The sequence below is a fragment of the Triticum urartu genome, chromosome 6A (assembly GCF_056163025.1).
Source record: "Triticum urartu cultivar PI428250 chromosome 6A, HENAU_Tu73, whole genome shotgun sequence".
Lineage (NCBI taxonomy): Eukaryota > Viridiplantae > Streptophyta > Magnoliopsida > Poales > Poaceae > Triticum > Triticum urartu.
Genome location: NC_141878.1, coordinates 130,607,138 through 130,627,016, shown reverse-complemented (window position 1 = coordinate 130,627,016; position 19,879 = coordinate 130,607,138). Strand labels below are relative to the sequence as shown.

The 19,879-nt window shown below is 47.6% G+C and overlaps 1 long non-coding RNA gene across 2 annotated transcripts; it reads left to right on the top strand.

Moving 5' to 3' along the window:
- Window positions 1-475: 475 nt before the first annotated feature.
- LOC125516797 (uncharacterized) lies at window positions 476-5,815 on the top strand. Of its 2 annotated transcripts, XR_007287398.2 has the most exons (3): window positions 491-795; window positions 2,181-2,291; window positions 5,413-5,815. It is a non-coding gene; the product is annotated as an uncharacterized LOC125516797 (long non-coding RNA). The 2 variants fall into 2 exon arrangements; XR_015607579.1 differs by having other exon boundaries at window positions 476-2,291.
- Window positions 5,816-19,879: the final 14,064 nt, after the last annotated feature.

The following is a 19,879-nucleotide window of genomic DNA, read 5'->3' as shown; positions in this document are numbered from 1 at the left end:
AATTTTGGTGAACATTTTTTCACTTCGATGAGCAAATTTTAAATTCGAAAAATGTTCACCCCAATTTTTAAAAATGTTTACTGAATTTAAAAACTGTTCATGAATAAAAAAATATTCACAATTTCAAAAAATTGTACTCCCTCTGTAAACTAATATAAGAGCGTTTAGATCACTATTTTAGTATTCTAAAAGCTCTTATATTAGTTTACAGAGGGAGTACTTAGTTAGTTTAGGGCGGTATGCACCAGGTTGCTCGCGCCAAATAGGAGACCGCTAAAAAAGTGAGCACGGACAAAATCCAGAATACACAGAGACAGCTGGGCCGTAGCTTTTAAAAAAAAAAACCTAAACGCTGTCTGGTGCGCGAGCGCTATCAAACGCGCTGGAACGGCCGCACCACAGCCGTCCATCTCGCGCGACCGCACCACACGTTGGCGTGGTGGACCGACCAGGGGTGACGGTGGGTTTTGTCGTTTTTCCCCTTCGAAATATGGGGAGGCGCGCCCCATCCTCCCGTTCCCGTTCCCCACTCCCACTCTACACTCCGCAGGCGACTAGTCCCCACGAAATCCCTAAGGCTTCGCGGCGAGCGCGGCCGGCGGGAGAGCCGGCGACGAGTTAATTCAAGGTAGCAAAGGATTCCGCAGCAGTTCGACGAGGGGTGAGGGCGGCGGGCGCGTGCCGGAGAAGGAGGACAAGGAAACGACGACGGGGGAGGGGGGCGGAGCTGGTGGTTCTGCGTGAGGCGGCGACGAACCCGGGAGACGCGAGTTCCTGCTGCTTCGACGACCCGAGGTCAGTTTCTCATACGATTCCCCTGCTCCCCCCACGTCTAGTGGTTTGCTGGTGTTTCGTCGCCGACGGCCTCGTCGTCATCAATGACCCGCAGGTGAGGCTCCCGGAAGGGAGGGAGGGATTTTTGTGGCTTGATACCTTTTTGACTACCTAATGATTTTGTGGAGGTGCTTCAGACCTATTTCTCGCGCCATTGGGCTGCGGCATCATCTGCCCCCCACATATTCAGATGCATCCACTGCTGAAGTAGGGTTCACCCAGAACTCGGGCAATTTTTCCAGACGTAGGCAATACTGTGTGTTTTGTAGGCATTTAGACATAAATTAGTATGCAATAAACATTGTGTTTTAGTAGGGAATCAGAATAGATAGTTTCTAAGGTCTAGCAGTTCTGTTTTTTTTTTTTGTAGTCAATCAGATATGAGATAAGTAGGCAAATGGCGTCCTAGCAGTTTCTAAGGCTTGCAGCAGGAGCTACTGAGATGTTTCCTGGAATTGATTGTCAACATTCGTAGAAGAAGCTTGCCAGTAGTATCAGTCAAAAAATGCTGCCACACGCGATGATTATGTTTCTGCGTGAAATGAAATGATGCGGGTGTAATTAGTTTAGGAGAATAATCAGTATGAAATGCAGGCAAGCATATAGAGAAATATAGGCAATCAGATAGAGATTTATAGGCAACAGTCATTTAGAAAATAGGCAATATTGTGTGTGTTTTTTATTTTTATTTTCGAGTTTATTTGATGATGACCAACCAGGCTTCAGCTTGGTCTTTGTCCTGGTTTTCTGGATTTGGATGTAGGAATGACCGACTAAGTTACTGTCTGGTTTGCAAGGATGGATGGGATGGTGCCGACGGAGAAATTTGCAGGTCTTAGCGTTCCATATGAAATAAAACCAAATTAAGCCAGCTTAATTGAATCAACTTTTTTTAATCAAATGAAGGCAAATGTGTTGCCTCTGTTTTTGGGGGGAAAACGCAGCGTTTGTTTGGCGTGGAAACTTCATCCTTCCTGATACGTGTGGATACCTTCTGCTTCGAGAAATTTTTTTGGTCTATATATGTGTGGATACATGAATCATTTTCACTTTTGCTGCTTGCTTTTTTCCACATCGTATCATCCCAGTTGCTTCATTTTATTTTGCTACCCCTAATCAATATCATCATACACCTGAAAACTGACATTTATGAGAATTTTCATGAATTCACAATGCTTTTTTGTGGATAGTTAGCATGTTTTTAATGATCTATATATCTCGACAATGCATGTAGAATAATGGGAGGGGCAACTCTATGTATTCTTTTTTCTGCAGTCGTAGGCGCGATCCCAAAACTAAAACAGATTTCATATGCATCCCACATTTTCTTTGTCTTTTCTGTGTAGGCAAGGTTTTGCCTCCAGTAGTCGGCAAGGATTTTCAACACCAGTTTCTTCGGCATCCCTGGACTGGCAGTATTTAAGATGGAGGACTACATAGATGAGCACACTGGCGAGGTACAGTCCACACACACCCTATTTCTTTTGTTTCTCGTCTCCGATACATGTTTTCCCCAACATTGCCACGACCTCCCGATATCAGCTTGCCCAGTCCGGGCAGAGGCATGGGACAACAAACACATAGGGACAGTCCGGGCAGAGGCATGGGCAACAAACACATAGGGACAGTCCGGGCAGAGGAATGGGACAACAAACACATAGGGAAAGACGCAAAAGTAGATAAAAAGCCAGAGGGTGGATACGGAAAGCTCCATGTGAGATTTTATTCCTGTTCTTGAACAGTTTTTAGTAGGCATCAACATCTTCTCATACCAGCCTAACATCCCCTTAATATCTTTTTTTATTGTTTTTCGTTGTGTTTTTCATTCACCACTAAAGACCAGATGAGGACAATATACACGCGGGGTAGGGGTTGGCCTTTTTGTTGGTTACGAGCAGGTCCACTTTGGTTTTTCATCCCTAGTGCCGCCTCACCCGACGAACCAAGTCGTCCATAACTAGACGAACACCCACACCAAGTCGTCTAAACCGAAGAACACACTCGCCTACCACCTCGATGACCTAGTGTCGCCTCACCCAATGAACCAAGTCGCCTAACCTGAAGAACACACTTGCCTACCCCCCTCGGTGACATAGTGTCGCCTCACCCAACGAACCAAGTCGCCCAGAACCAGACAAGCACCCACACCAATTCGTCTAACCCGCAGGACGACACTCGCCTACCCCCTCGATGACCTGGTGTTGCCTCACCCGACAAACCAAGTCACCCAGAACCAGACGAACACCCGCACCAAGTCGCCTAACCTGAACAACACACTTGCCTACCCCCCTCGGTGACCTGGTGTTGCCTCACCCGACGAACCAAGTCGCCCAGAACCAGACGTACACCCACACCAAGTCGCCCAACCCGAAGGATGCACTCGCCTACCCCCTCGATGACCTGGTGTCGCCTCACCCGACGAACCAAGTTGCCCAGAACCAGACGAACACCCACACCAAATCGCCTAACCCGAAGAACACACTCGCCTACCTACCTCAGTGACCTAGTATCGCCTCACCCGACAAACCAAGTCGCCCAGAACTAGACGAACACCCGCACCAATTCGCCTAACCCGAAGGACGACACTCGCCTACCCACCTCGGTGACCTGGTGTCACCTCACCCGACGAACCAAGTTGCCCAGAACCAGACATACACCCACACCAATTCGCCTAACCCGAAGGACGACACTCGCCTACCCCCTCGATGACTTGGTGTCGCCTCACTCGACGAACCAAGTCGCCCAGAACCAGAAGAACACCCATACCAATTGGCCTAAACCGAAGGACGACACTCGCAACCCCCTTGGTGACCTAGTGTCGCCTCACCGATGAACCAAGTCGCCCAGAACCAGACGTACACCCACACCAATTGGCCTAAACCGAAGGGGCGCACTCGCCTACCCCCCTTGGTGACCTGGTGTCGCCTCACCCGACGAACCTTGTCGCCCAAAACCAGACGAACATCCACACCAAGTCGCCTAACCCGAAGAACACACTTGCCTACCCCCCTCGGTGACCTGGTGTCGCCTCACTCGATGAACCAAGTCGCCCAAAACCAGACATACACCCACACCAATTCGCCTAACCCGAAGGACGACACTCGCCTACCCCCTCGATGACCTGGTGTCACCTCACTGATGAACCAAGTCGCCCAGAACCAGAAGAACACCCACACCAATTCGCCTAAACCGAAGGGCGCACTCGCCTACCCGCCTCGGTGACCTAGTGTCGCCTCACCCGACAAACCAAGTCGCCCAAAACCAGACGAACACCCGCACAAAGTCGCCTAACCCGAAGAACACACTCGCCTACCCCCCTCGATGACCTAGTGTCGCCTCACCCGACGAACCTAGTCGCCCAGAACCAGACATACACCCGCACCAAGTCGCCTAACCCGAAGGACGTACTTGCCTACCCCCCTTGGTGACCAAGTGTCGCCTCACCTGATGAACCAAGTCACCCAGAACCAGATGAACATCCACACCAAATCGCCTAACCCGAAGAACACACTCGCCTACCTATCTCAGTGACCTAGTGTCGCCTCACCCGATGAACCAAGTCGCCCAGAACCAGACGAACATCCACACCAAATCGCCTAACCCGAAGAACACACTCGCCTACCTATCTCAGTGACCTAGTGTTGCCTCACCCGACGAACCAAGTCGCCCAAAACTAGACGAACACCCACACCAGCACATTTGTGTATGCTGACCTCCTAGACGTGTTGGCTTTCATAGAGAATCCAAGGCGGAGAGCGTAGGCTTTATAGTGTGTCTTAGCACCTTCAAGCGTGTGAAACTCCATGCCGATATAAGGTTCCTATGGGCTAGATCGCACCTCATTCTCATCAAAACCTAACAAGCCAGCGTCACATGTGCGACCTTGTCCACCATTCCTAGGCAGAGTTAAAGCCGGGCTGAGCACGGCAGGGGCGGGCGCAATAGTTTCAGCAGTTGCCGTCGCGTCAGACACACCAGTAGCAGCAACCGCCGCAACACGAAACCCCGCACCGACGACATCTATGACAGGAGAAGAACACAAATCCGGCGACTCGCCCACCCCGTCGATAGAGATAGGGACCTTCTCAGGTTGGGCTTGTGTGCAGTACAGGGGACCACCATCACAATCAACAAAGTCGTCGGGGAGCTCATTGAGATCAAAGCTGCCCATCTGCACATTTTAGAAGACAAAATAGGGGAAGGAATCAATACCGCAAGCGACATAATGTGAACGAAACAGTAGCATTTTTCTTTCTCTTTTTTCTATCATACAAGTAATATCAATGAGCAGAGGGCATTTTCTTTCGGAATCACTGCTAGGTTCAGATACCTGCCTTTTTTGTGTGTGTTTGTAAGCAACTATACTTTTACTTTTTTTAGCTCATCCCTTTTTTTATTTTGTAAGAAACAGGCCTTTTTTTCTTACTTATACCCTACTTATTATTGCCGAGTTTGTAAGAAGCTGGACCTTTTGTAAGCAACTACAGAAGTTTATTATACCCAGATTATTAAAAAAATCATACAAACAAACAACCACGATTCTACAATTAATTAGTTCTCTCTCTTGTTTTTTTGCAGAAGCAAGGTGCAAGACAATTGGCAAGAAACAATTCAAGAACCCACAACTTTTATGCAGTATCATGGTTGTACAGGAGGCAAGGACAGGGGACCAGATTTGGGGCAAGATTCAAGTCAGGTTTTCGCAACACTTGGGTACAGGAGGCAACTATGCAAGTAGTAGAGCATGGGGTACGTACGTGCAAAGGGGGGAGTTCCACTAGCTCTAGTAGAACTGAATTTTTTTTGAATGGACCTGTTATCTTTCTTGTTTTTTACCAGGAGAAACTTGCCCAGTTCTGGCAATTTTTTTGCCCACGTTTTCTTCAGATTGTGCCTGATCAACACAAATAGTTGCAGACAAGGTTGTCTTCTTCACGAATTTTCCACGATCTTTTTGACTTTGATTTTCCCACACCCTTTCTTTACTGTGTTTTTGCTGCGGGAGGGGGAGCTCCCCACTGCTAGGACATGGCGTGCGGCGGCGGCTGGGGAAGAAGTGAGCTGCCGCGAGGTATCTGGGGACGTAGAGTTTCCCTCGTGGTGGGTGGGGTGGGTGAGGTGGGAGATGACGTGAGTGGAGGGTCGCTGTTTATTTTCTGTTTTCTTTTCGCAGGAGACGCGGGGCACGTGAGGGAGGATGGCAACTTTCCTTGTTTGGCGCATGGGGGACCGACGTGGTGGAATATTTCCTAAAATGCCGGCCGCGCTATCCTTCCGTATAGCGCGCGGGCGCTGCGTAGCGTCGTCCAAAAAAAAATACAAGCCCGTCCAGCCCAAAAGAAAAGACTTTGTATACCTAAATAGATTTCTTTGCCTAAAAAAACCTAAATAGATTTATTTTCTAAAAAAATAACTAGATTTATTTTCACTAAAAAACCTAAATAGATTTCTTATAGAAAATACTACATATATAAGAAAATACATCTCCACACATATAACGCACACACGCTTGGTCCGGTGGTTAGCACACGCTTTACCGGCAGAATACACTGTACATAGTTTGCATAGTTTCCGTAAGTTCCAACAAGGTGCAGAAAATGTGTATTCCCATTCTAAAAATAAACATGGCATTTAAAGGAAATAATCACATATTTCGAAATAATGTATGTGAAATTTTCAAAAATGTTTATACAATGCAAAAAAAGTTTTCATAGTTTACAAATAATGTTTGTGAAAATTTCAAATGTTTATACAATGTAAAAGAAAAGTTTGCATAGTTTGATAAAATTCCCCATAATGACTTGTAATTGGGGAACGACTTTTGAAATTCAGAAACATTCTTTATTTGTGACGAACATTTTATGAATTCATGAATATTTTTTTGAATCAGTCAACATTTATTAGAAATTCCCAAACATTGTTATGAATATTTAAAAAAAATTCATCGACATATTTCGTATACACGAACTTTTATTTTTGAATGATGATTTTTTTTGAATCAGTTAATTTTTATTTTAAAATCTCATGAACATTTTATAAATTCATGATTTTTTTAAAAGACAACTACATATCCAGATAATAGAGGACGCATTCCCACAATGCCAAACAGCGTGGTCCTGGCCTGGTGGTTGGCTCGCGCAGCGCTGGTGCCGAGCTTGCCGGTTCGATTCCCACGGTTTGCTGGCTTGTTTTTTCTTTTTATTTCTCGCCCCAAAGATAAATGGGCCCGAAAAGAAAGCTTTCGCCACGCCCGCACGGTGAGGATTGTGGGCAGGTGTAGGATCATGCAACACTATCTAGTATAGCAACAGAGGACTGCCGTGGAAGACTTGTCTTCCGGCGATTGCCGGCCACTGGTGTGATGCCGATCTCCTTCCTCCCCACCTCTTCTTCTCCCTCCTCTCCTCGCCCCCTCCTTGCTCCCTAGCCGATCCTCCCTGTCTTTGCTCGCCTCATCCACTCAATCCTCTCTTTGCTGCCTTCTTTCTCTGTCTCTTCCCTCTCAGATCCCGTTCCCATCTTCTAGATCCAGCCTGATCTAATCCGACGGAGGCCCTCCTGGCCAGATCCGGTTACTCCTCGCCGCCCCCCCTCCCCCCCACACAACCCACTTTCGTTACTCCCAGCCCTGTATTCCTTCTAGTTCGAGTCAAGCTGCAGTAGAATATCAGGATGACTTTAGCTCCTCTTGCCAACGAGATAGAGTGGATCTTAGGAGTGGTCAGGGGGGAGGAGATGGAATTTGATGCTGTAGTACATGGGAACATGACTGACTCTTTTTCTTGGGCAGCGGCGCATTGCCCTAACGCGTCTCGGGCGCCATGAAAGCCATAGCTTGGAATTGCCGAGGTATGGGCCGAGACCTCGGCAATGAACGTTTGCTATTTCTGGCCAATCTGATTCGTTCTACTAAAGCTCAGGTAACCTTTGTTTCCGAAATCAAATCTTCCAAGGATAAATGGGCCCGAAAAGAAAGCTTTCGCCACGCCCGCACGGTGAGGATTGTGGGCAGGTGTAGGATCATGCAACACTATCTAGTATAGCAACAGAGGACTGCCGTGGAAGACTTGTCTTCCGGCGATTGCCGGCCACTGGTGTGATGCCGATCTCCTTCCTCCCCACCTCTTCTTCTCCCTCCTCTCCTCGCCCCCTCCTTGCTCCCTAGCCGATCCTCCCTGTCTTTGCTCGCCTCATCCACTCAATCCTCTCTTTGCTGCCTTCTTTCTCTGTCTCTTCCCTCTCAGATCCCGTTCCCATCTTCTAGATCCAGCCTGATCTAATCCGACGGAGGCCCTCCTGGCCAGATCCGGTTACTCCTCGCCGCCCCCCCTCCCCCCCCCACAACCCACTTTCGTTACTCCCAGCCCTGTATTCCTTCTAGTTCGAGTCAAGCTGCAGTAGAATATCAGGATGACTTTAGCTCCTCTTGCCAACGAGATAGAGTGGATCTTAGGAGTGGTCAGGGGGGAGGAGATGGAATTTGATGCTGTAGTACATGGGAACATGACTGACTCTTTTTCTTGGGCAGCGGCGCATTGCCCTAACGCGTCTCGGGCGCCATGAAAGCCATAGCTTGGAATTGCCGAGGTATGGGCCGAGACCTCGGCAATGAACGTTTGCTATTTCTGGCCAATCTGATTCGTTCTACTAAAGCTCAGGTAACCTTTGTTTCCGAAATCAAATCTTCCAAGGATCGGTCGGTTGATCTTGTTAATAGGTTTGATGTTGCTAATAGTTTTGTTGTTCCTTCTAGAGGAGCCTCTGGAGGGCTCTGGCTTATGTGGAATGATGAACTCAATGTGTCTGTTCATAGTGCCTCCTTTCATTATATTTTAGCTAATGTAGTTCATCTAGCCTCGGGTGTTCACTTTTGTTTGATTTGTATATATGGTGACCCCTACCATAGGCAGACTAGTGCTATTTGGAGTCAAGTTTTTGCTTTTGTGTATGATAATTTGGGTAAGCCCATGATGTGTATTGGAGACCTTAATGACATCTTGTATGATACAGATGGTTGTAATGGTAGTGTTAATTATTATCGCATGTCTGCTTTTCGTTCCCTTGTTAAAAATTGTGGTTTTTTTGATATTGGTTTTAGTGGTCCTGCATACACTTGGCGTAACAAACAGCATACTGTTAGTCCTATTTACAGACGTCTAGACCGATGCCTTGTCAACTCTGACTGGTGTGCGCATTATCCTAATTCTAAAGTGCTCAACTTACCTATTATTCTCAGTGATCATGCGCCCATTCTCGTTTCTACAGACGGTAATTTTCTTAAGCCGAGGCAAACTTTTAAATTTGAAAACTGGTGGTTGCTTGAAAAAGACTTTACTAGCTTTGCAAAATCTGCTTGGAATAATTGCACTTTTACCTCTTTTGCAGCAAAGTCTTCTTCTTTGGCAGGTTCTTTGAAGAAGTGGTGTAAGAAGAAAAAGCCCTTCCAGCAAGAGCTTTTGGAAATTGAGTCCAGTATTAATCAGATTCAGCAGCTTCCAATTCAGCAGCAAAATCACACTTTGGAAAGCTCTCTCACTTTTAGGTATGAACAAACTCTCTCTAAGCTCAATCAATTTTATAAACAGAGAAGTAAGAAGGGTTGGGCCACTGCTGGTGATCGTAATACTAAGTTTTTTCATCAGGCTGTGATCAAAAGAAGAAAAAGAGATACTATTTGTTCCATTAAGGATGAGAATGATGTGCTTCATTTTAAACCTAGTGCTATCACTAATACTTTTGTCAATTATTTTAGATACATCTTCTCTTCGCCAAACAATAACACTGCAAGGCCTTTTCTTAATACTCGTTTGCCTGACAACTCTTTGGATCCTACTTACTTTCTTCCAGATAAACATGAGATTTTGCAGATTCTCAAAGATATGAAGTTGAATGCTTCTCCAGGTCCGGATGGATTTAATGTTGAATTTTATCTGGCAGCATGGGATTGGATTGGCGAGGAAGTTACTCAACTTGTGACTACCTTTTATAAAACTGGTATTTTACCTCCTCATATCAATGACACTAATATTGCTCTCATTCCAAAAAAGTTAGTTCCTCAAGTTCCTATGGATTATCGTCCCATTAGCCTTTGTAATGTTGTCTACAAAATCATTGCGAAATCATTGGCTAATAGGATTAAGCCTCATCTTCCGGACTATATTGATCCGGCACAACAAGCCTTTATTGAGGGTAGAAGAATTAGCGATAACATCATTATTGCTCAAGAGATTACTCACTCCTTCGCTCTAAAATCGTGGAATCATCATGCTTTCATGCTCAAGATAGATCTTGCTAAAGCTTTTGATCGTCTTGAATGGAGTTTCATTGTGTCTGCTCTTACACGTAAAGGTCTGCATGGTCATTTCATTAATTTGATTCATGCTTGCATTTCTTCTCCTACTTTCTCTGTGCTTATTAATGGGCAGCCTTCTCATAAATTTAAAAGTTTCAGAGGTATTCGTCAAGGCTGTCCCATGTCGCCCTATTTGTTTGTTATTGCTATCAATGAATTATCTGTTGCTCTTAATGAAGCTCTAGCTGCTCATCATCTCCAGGGTATTTCACTTGGTCCAGATTGCCCTTCTATTCATTCTCTGTTGTTTGCAGATGATCTGTTGGTTTGTGGTCAAGCCACTATGCAGGAAGCAAATTCTATGGCTCAACTCATCCATCACTTTTGTTATATTTTAGGTCAAACACCAAATTGGGCCAAATCTGCTATTCTTTTAGTACTCATGTTAGTCAAACCACTATTCAAGAGATTAAGCAAGTTTTTCCTGTTTCTATCATGGATAACAATTTCACCCACCTTGGTCATCCGCTTATTCTTCCTGCTAAAAATAGAACTGCTGCTTACAACTTTGTTATTGATAAATTTCTGAATAAATTGCCTGCTTACAAAGCTAATATGCTCTCTCATGCTGCTAGGCTTGAGCTCATTAGGTCTGTGTTCTCTGCTATTCCTGTGTACTACATGTCTAATATTTTGTTTACCAAGAAGTTTATAGCCAAACTCACTGCTATTATAAGGAACTTTTGGTGGACAGGAATCAGAGAGAATAATTCTAACAAGAGCCTTTGTATTAGGGCTTGGAAGGACATTTGCAATTACAAACAGGAAGGTGGTCTTGGCATTAGGAACTTGCAAGCAATTAATGAGGGCTTACTTCTTGCAGCTGCTTGGAGGCTTGCTAAAGACCCTTCCTCCCACCTTCATCTTGTGCTCAAATCTAAATACTTCCATGATGCCTCTATTTGGACTGCTATTTCTACTACTCCAAAATCTGCTTTCTGGTCATCCATTTTAAAAATGTTGCCTAAACTGAAAGATCACTCTTTTTACCAACTCACGCAAGGGAATATCTCTCTTTGGAGTACCCCTTGGTGTTCCCTTTGGGCTTCTGTTCATGACAATCTTATTATTCAGCCTTCAGGATACATATATCCTTCTCTTGTTAAGGACCTTTGGATACCGGGTCAGAAAGTTTGGAACAATGACCTCATTAACTCTCTCTTTCAACAGCCTCTAGCCTCTGTTATCGTTCAAACTGACATTATTCACCAAGATTGCCCGGATATATTATGTTGGGATCTAACTCCTAATGGTACTTGTTCTTCCAAGTCCACTTATAAATTGTGTTTGCAGGATATTCATGTCAATCCAAGAAATACTCCTTCCCAAGTTTCTTTGCAGATGAAAAATCTTCTCAAGTTGATTTGGAAGCAAAAGTTGATGATCCCCAGAGTTCAAACTTTCGCTTGGAGACTCCTTCGGAAAGCTCTTCCCACAGGTTTGAAGGTTGGGCGCTTTTCCGTACATATTTCTCAATATTGTTGCAGATGTGGTCAGCAAGAGGATGAGGTTCACATGTTTTTTCTTTGTGACTTCGCTAGAGCTGCTTGGTTTTCTCATCCTTGGTTCATCAGAACAGATGCTTTAGTTCAGATCTATACCAATATCCATAGTATTATTCTTGCTTTACTTAATATGAACCATCCGCATGCTTCTGTTGTCAACATTCTAAATTTTATGTGGTGTCTTTGGAAAGCGAGGAATGATTATCTTTTTAATAGAAAGAAAGCTACCCCTCACCAAGTTAATATTGCTGCTACTTCTCTATCTAATGATTTCTGTGATCTGCTTAACAGTTCTTCACACCATCAGCCTCAAAACTCCAGTTGCATCTTAACCCATACTAATCAACTTCCCTTGCAGGGACAAACGCTTAAATCAGATCTTCTTATCACGGGACCGAAAGTATATACTGATGCATCTTTTAAGTGCAAAAAAATTCCAGGTTTATTGCATGGAACAGCAGCCACTGGAGTTGGTATCTACATTTCTTTGCCGCACGATCAGAAGGAAGTCAGCGTGCAGATTCAAGCTTCCACCTCAATTACAAGTACTCCTCTGCAGGCTGAAGCGTTTGCTCTTCTCTTGGCTGCAAAAGTAGCTAAATGTCTCAACATCAGCCAGCCGACCTTCCTCACAGACTGTCTCTCTTTGGCTTCATTTGCGGCTAGTAGAAAGATTACTGAAACTGCTACCCCTTGGACTATCAGGAAAGTTTTAGTTGATTTCTTCTGCTACTCTTCAGACCTTCAACCTAGAGTGTTCCATATTTCCAGGGAAATTAATGGAATTGCTCACAACGTCGCTCATCAGGTTCTTACATCAAATGTAGAACCTGACATATGTTGTTTTGCTTCGGCTCACAGGAACATGGCTTGCCCTGTAGTTTCTCTCCTCTCTAATTTCGAGTTTGAGGGCTTTGTAATTCATGCTGTACGTTGCTATTGAGCTGAGCTGAATGGAAAGTTTGGCGCTTCGTGCGCCTTTTGTTGTTCAAAAAAAAGATAAATGGGCCCTGCGTACCTTTTCTTTTTATTTCTCGGCCTACAGACAAATGGGCCCGTCAGCTATGGAAATACGAGATACATATGCAACGTGTAGAGTCAGGACTGCTGTTTCAACCTTAGGGACCGTATTAAGTACGTATTTTCTTGTACGGGGCCGTATTAAAGCAATACGCAAGTTCCAGGATCAAGTTGGACGTCACCAGCGACTACAAGGACTATATATGCAATTATCTCTCTGTCCTCAGATGGCTTCCTCCGGCAGCGATGAGGGGTTGGATGGCTGGTGGGGAAGGTTTGGATGCGGCAGCGAGGACTCCTCCGGAGTCGCCAGGAACGACCGGGAGGCAGTTTAGCTCGCGAAAGGGTGTTTCTATAGAAAATATCATCATATAAAATCATACATGTTAAATTTGAAAAAAATGTAAAAATAAAAGGAAATTGCCATGATCAAGGACGATTCAAAATTGAGATATTTTTTAAAAAGGAATTTGCTATGGCCGGATAATAGAAATGCCATGACAATAAAAATAAATACGCCATGATACAAATATTAAAATTGCCGCAAAAAATAATATTAAAATTTTCATTCCTAATATTTTATTTGTCAAAAATAAGAAATTGCACAAAGAATATTGCATGATTCAAAAAATAAAAAATGTGATGGCATTAAAAATAGTAATTAACCATGCAATAGATTAAAAGTGCCATGCTCTTAATAAAAGAAAAGGTCATGCTCTTAACGATAAAAATGCCATGTTCTAATAATAAAAATACCATGCTCTTAATAATAAAACTGTCATGCTTTTCAAAATAAAAATGCCATTCTATAGATATAGATCCCAGTAACAAAACTTTTATGAACTTGCCATGTGAACATAACTGGTTTTATATAAAACTTGCCATGCTAACAAACAAGGTGGTACATGCGAAAACAATGCCATGTGTTTTCTTTGAACACGGTACAAACGCAAGCGCTCATATATACATGCATATACTCACCTCTATGAATACATACACGCACACCCTACCTCTATGAGCACCTCCAAAGACTGAGCCGGCATATCATCTTGAAATTTACGAAGTCACCGTAGGCACCTCATTGTCGACGGGAACATCTTCTCCCACTGAATGTGCATCGCCGGAAATCCTAAAATAAACCTAGAAATAAATGCGAGCACCAGGATTTGAACCTGATGGGCTGAGAATACCACAGTCCCTCTAACCATCCAACCACAACATAATAAATTTTGCCATTTATTGTTAAAAAATTCCATGGCAAGTTACTGAAAGTGGCCAAAGGTTTTCCCATTTCTTTAGTACACAAAAGTTATGAATTTTGACCAACTATTACTACGTGTGCTAGCTATAGTTGCCAATCACTCCTGAACGGCCTCCGGAAAAAGCAAATCGTAGCAAGGCAAGAAGTGGCGACTGCGGCTACCTTTGTGTCTCGCCGGCATCGCCGCTGGCTCCCTCTCCCTATGCTAGCACTCTAGCGGCGGGAGGGACGGGGAACCTCGGAGCTGTATGTCGGTTGTGTTCAAAGTAGGGTTAGCGTTGAGGGAGATGTTGCCGAGGCCGTTGCGGCAGTGGCGCGTCTGAATACTTTTCCTCAGTCTTCATACGTGGTCAGGCGAGGCTCTTGTGTCCGTCTAGGAGCTAGCGGGGTTTGGGATCCTCGGATCTTGTTGAGGTCGTGGGCTATGGTGTATGGAGGTCGATCAACACTAGCTGAGCAAGTTCTCAGATGGTTTATGGTTTTGCAGAGATGGAGCTTCTTCTTCCTCCTCGCCAGTATGATCTACTGCTGCTATTCGTCCTTTTTCTTTGTGCTGCTGCAGAAGGGATGTCCTGCTTTGTGGGTGGTTGGCCCGGCCGCGGTGTCGGAACAAAATCCTAATTCTCTTTAAACCGGAAGGGGCACATATGACGGTACTCAAAGCCATACATGGTGAAGGCTGGTGCATGCTTACTGGATACACAAGTGTGTCCTTGTCCTTTTGGCACCCGAGCAAAGAAAAGGTGGGGCATTGTGGCAGTGATGATGTCGTGGTTGAAGAAGATGTCCTGTTTGGGGTATGGTTTTAGTTTCTTTTGTTGCAGGGCTCTTTCAAAAGGTTAGGGGTGATGACACAGAGCTCCGGAAATCTTCGTGATTATGGTCATTTTAGGATGCTCTTTGTTATTCTGCTCAATCGCGAGTGTGTTAGTGTGTGCTTGTACGGATTCAGTACTTTGTACTATTTCGTGATATGAATACAAGCATACTTTCTCAAAAAATGAATTTTGCCAAAGGTTTCCATAAACAGTTTCTCTCTATTGTGAATTTTGCCATTTCTTCTTCCTACATAAAATTCAAAAAATGCCATGGGGGTACCCCTGTACAACATGTTCAGTCATATCCGACTCACATCCAAAAAATGTTATGGAATTTCAAAAAATCTTGTGTGAATGGACTAATGATTTTTAAAATTGCCATGGTTTAAAAATTTGTATTCCAAAAAGGTCATCTCACCACTATGGCAGCGTGTTCAATCGCATACAAAAATGGCATCCTCCAACTAGTATAAATGTCATGGTACCTAAAATAAAATAACCATGTTCTCAATAGTAAAAACTGCCATGGAGCCTATAAATAAATTTGCACATGGACAAACTAGCATGAGTCAACATGTATATGATGTTTGTGGTGGTTACCTAAAGAATTTCCACAAGAAAACAAATTGCCATGTAAACAATTCAAAAACACTCATACAAAACTTGTCATGCGAACACCTGCTCGGCATCTTGGGCGGGCTCAAAGTTGGTGAGTTCGGGTCGGCGATGCGGGCGAAGCCGGCCGGAGTGCCATATGAGAGCATCTTCAGCCGCGCTCTCAGAAAGGCCTCCCTAAACGTTTTTTCGCGCCGGCGCAGAAAAATCGGCCCAATCACGCCCTCAGGAGCCCGATTTTCGCCGGCTTGGGCCGAATTTAGCGCCGGCGGACCCAGGCCGAACCCGGCGCGCTGGGGGGCGCTCGGGGGCGCCGGGGCGAGCGGTTTTTGGCGCGAAAGAGCCGCGGGCCCGCCACGTCAGCGACACCGCGCGTTTTCTTCCCCGAACACCTCAATTTCCCGCGGGTTATCAATGGCAAGGCTGCCGTCGGTCAGCCTTACCAGTGATTCCTCACGGGCGGCGCGTCAAGGGGCGGCGCGCCGATGCCTCCCCTCCCTCGCACGCGTACACACGGGGCGGCGCCGCTATATAAGCCGGTGGCCTCCCTCGCCTCTGGCCACACCAGCCACACCAGCCCTAGCCCGCCCTCTACCTCTCCCGAGCGCCGCCGCCGAGCCCTCCCTCTCCCTCCCTCCCTCTCCCGATGGCCGAGCGATTCCCCGATGATGAGGCCGCGGCCAACGGCTTCGGCCGCCGATCGCTCCGCGAACAGGAGTCTTGGCTCCTGTTTCAGGCGAACATCCCGGCCCCGCCGGACATGTGCGCCGGGCCAACGGGGTGGAGACTCAACAACGGGGGAGTGCCCGTTCCCCCGTTGCCCGACGCCATGGCGAAACCGGGCTACTTCCCGACAAGGTCGACGTCGTGCGCGCCTCCCTCACCGACGCCCAGCTCGCCCTCCTCGAGTACGCCGCCGACAACATAGCGGCGTGGACGACGTACTTCCAGCGCCGGCAGCAGCAGAGGATGGCGTCCACCAACGGCGCGCCGGTGGTGGGCGAACCGAAGAACAGCGAGGGACGCCACCTGTGGTGGGGTGTCCCCGGCCGCACCCTCGAGGGCGTTCTGACATACCTCGAGGGCGGCAACGACCCGCCGTTGGCATACCCCCCGGCGAGGGCGGCCGCCATGGCCACGACTCACCGCCGACGCGACGGGCAATGGTTTCCTAGGAGGTTCGGTACCTCCTCCTCTTCCCGCTCTTCCTCACACTCGTCCGGCGCTCTGGCACTGCTCGGTGTCAAGGCCGAGCCCGCGGCGGAGACGCCGCTCGGCCGACGCATTCGCAGCGCTGGCATCGTCATCAATGAGGGCGGCCGGCGCACCCCCTCGTCGGCTCCTCCATGCTTCGTCAAGCCCAAGACGGAGCCGAGCCTAGCGCCGGTGCCGGTGAAGACAGAGCCGGGCCTCCCCGCGGTGAAGACGGAGCACGGCGGCGACGTTGATCTCGACGACGACGCGGCCCTAGAATGGGCGCGGGCGGACTCCCTGAAGATGGCAAGGGAGCGCCAGTGCGCCGCCCTGCGGCGATTCGCGCAGCGCCGCGACGAGGGAGGAATTGTCGTCATCGAGGACAGCGACGACGACGCCGCGCCGCCGCCACCACCCCGCATAGGCGACGCCGGTCAGGGGTCCACCAAGGACGACCGCGTCAAGGAGGAGAAGCTGGACGACGATGACGGTGGCGACGACGGCAACTACTCCGCTTTTAGCCAGTTCTTTTTTTAATTATATATATTATGTAATAAAAACCTGCTTTTTAAATGTAATATATGCCGAACTTCGCCGAACTTTGAACTTTGCTATATTTTTTAATTTTTTTAACGCGCCTGGGGATGGCCCTGGGACCGGCGGCTGGGGACCAACTCGGCCCCAGGCCGAGTTTTTGCGCCGGCTCACCCCCAGGGGGCGATTTAAGGCGCCCCCTGGGGGGCCAACGGCTGGAGATGCTTTGAGGAGTACTGTGCCTACCGCGCACCAAGTCTGAACCACTTCTTGATTTCTTCTGTTTGCTCTATTGATCTGCAACTAGTAATCAAAACTCTTCTCTTCTTATAACCATTTTTGTTTATAGGGTTTCATTATCTCTACTTATACCTAAAAACAATACTTATTAGGGCATCTTCAACACCCGTTTGGACATCGGAAGCCATCCAACGCGGGCCTGTATCGGTCCACGGGGCTGGACGCGATTTCTCCCGTAAACCGGAGACAAACGTGCGGGGTTTTGCGGGAGTCCGGACCGATCCCAAGCACTACTTTAACCGCCTTGGCGCAACAAAAACCTCATCCCCTCCCGCGTGTTTTTGGTAGCGCTGCTCTAGAGTGTCGGTGCCCGCATTCATGCTCGGCCAGAGCAGACGCGATCGCTCATTGGCGCCGACATTGAAGCGGCGCACTGGTTGGGAGAGCGCCGCCCGCACCGCTTCCTGATGCAGGCGATTGCTGCGCGTTCAAACGACACGACGACCACTCGTCCTTCCGTCTGCCGCCCACATTGATGGCACACGGTTGTTGAGACGTCTCCTCCGATGCCACCCATCCGTCCCTCCGCCACTCACCATTGCTATAAAAACCGATGGCCCGACCATAGACGCAGTCATCCACCTTCGACCCCTCCCTGCACCACTCCCACCATGGATCCCTGCCCCGTCAAAGCTCTCTGGGGCGGGCTGATGTTGGACTAGGAGGAGATGGTTGCCATTGATGCCAGCTGGCTGGCCGGCAGGTAGCCGGAGGACGCCGACGCCGACATACTGATGCCACCCTCCTCCTCCACGCCAACCTCGCCGGTGCATTGCACCTCGACCATCGGCGAGGCCCGTGCCCATTACATGGGCATGGTGCAGGAAGAGCAATTCCGGGAGAAGCGTTACGACTATTCTCTACTTACCTGAGGTGACTTTTGTAAAAAATTAAAGGGTGGGTCGTTCGGTTTCCATCCCATTCCTACATTTTGTATCCAAGCCTCGAGATGTGCTGAGTGCAGCCGGAGCACCAAAACCTTCGGAGCACAGAATATTTTCCCAAGGAAGAGGTTGGGGACCAAATACTTGCTCACTGCTACGGCAAGGTGACTCCCAGACAAGGCTGGCCAGCGATCCAGGATCACACCCTTTAGTCCCGCCAAGGTTCAAGCGGGGTTGACAGCAAGCGGGGCTGGCGGCGAGAGTAAGTGGCCCTAAGAGCAACTCCAACGGGCCGACCCAACCGGACAACGCATTTGTCCACTTTTTATCCGTTTGGGTCGACCGTCTGCCCGGCGTCCGTCCTCTTTTGCATTTGGGTCGGCCGCCCGCCCAACGCGCCGACCCATTTTCATGTCCGCACTTAATTTTTAAAAAAGGCCCACGGCGCATGTCTCATGCCGGCACCATGCCAGCGTCGGCATACATTGCCGGCTTCAAAAAATATCACCACACAATTCACGCTGGCGCACTCGCCAGCGGCCGGCACACATGCCATCACACAAAAAGCGGGGACCTGATTTCGACCACGCCATCGCGGCCCGTGGTCATGCCAACACACAAGCCGGCATACAAAAAAGGAAGGCGCTCGCGGCCACGAGATCACTCGTCGGTGAACTTGAGCATGTCGGCCTGCATCTTCTCGAACCACGACCTCTTCCTTGGCGACACGGTATTGAGATCCACCTTCACGATCTCCACCCCGGCCATCATGCTCGCGAGAGCCACTTCTTTCGCCTTGGTCTTGGCGTTGGCGGCCTCGATCTCTAGCATCTTGGCTTGCTTCTCCGCCTCCAGCTCAAGCATCTTGGCTTGCTTCTCCGCGTCCATCTCAAGCCTCCTCCTTTGGATCTCCATGAAGGCGTTCATGTGCTCTTCTTTGAAACGCCGGCGCTCCTCCTTCCTTGAGTCCTTCTTGTTCATCATGCCCTCCACGCTTACGATCAAGGTGTTGGATGCCGCATCCCGCTTGTCCTTCTTCTTGGAGTTGGTCTTCCCCCGCGGCCGTGCCTGCTCGCCGTCCCCAACCTCCTCCACGGCTTGCTTCCCCCCACGCGACTTGAGGGCGGCATATTGCGCCTTGAACTTCTCCTCGTCCTTGATGACCCGAAAGCAATGGGAGAGGTTGAAGCACTTGCCATTGTGTTGGACCTTGAATGCCTCCAAAGCTTGAAATGCCTACAAAATGTTTCCATGCAAGCATATTGGCAAATGGTATGCAAATGAACACGTAAGCATGAACTTGATGACACAAAAGAGGGCGGCTTGCTAGCATACCATGTTTTGCATGCTGATGCCTGATACGTCTCCAATGTATCTATAATTTTTTATTGTTCCATGCTATTATATTATCAACCTTGGATGTTTTATATGCATTTCTATGCTATTTTATAAGATTTTTGGGACTAACCTATTAACCTAGAGCCCAGTGCCAGTTTCTGTTTTTTCCTTGTTTTAGAGTATCGCAGAAAAGGAAAATATAACGGAGTCCAATTGACCTGAAA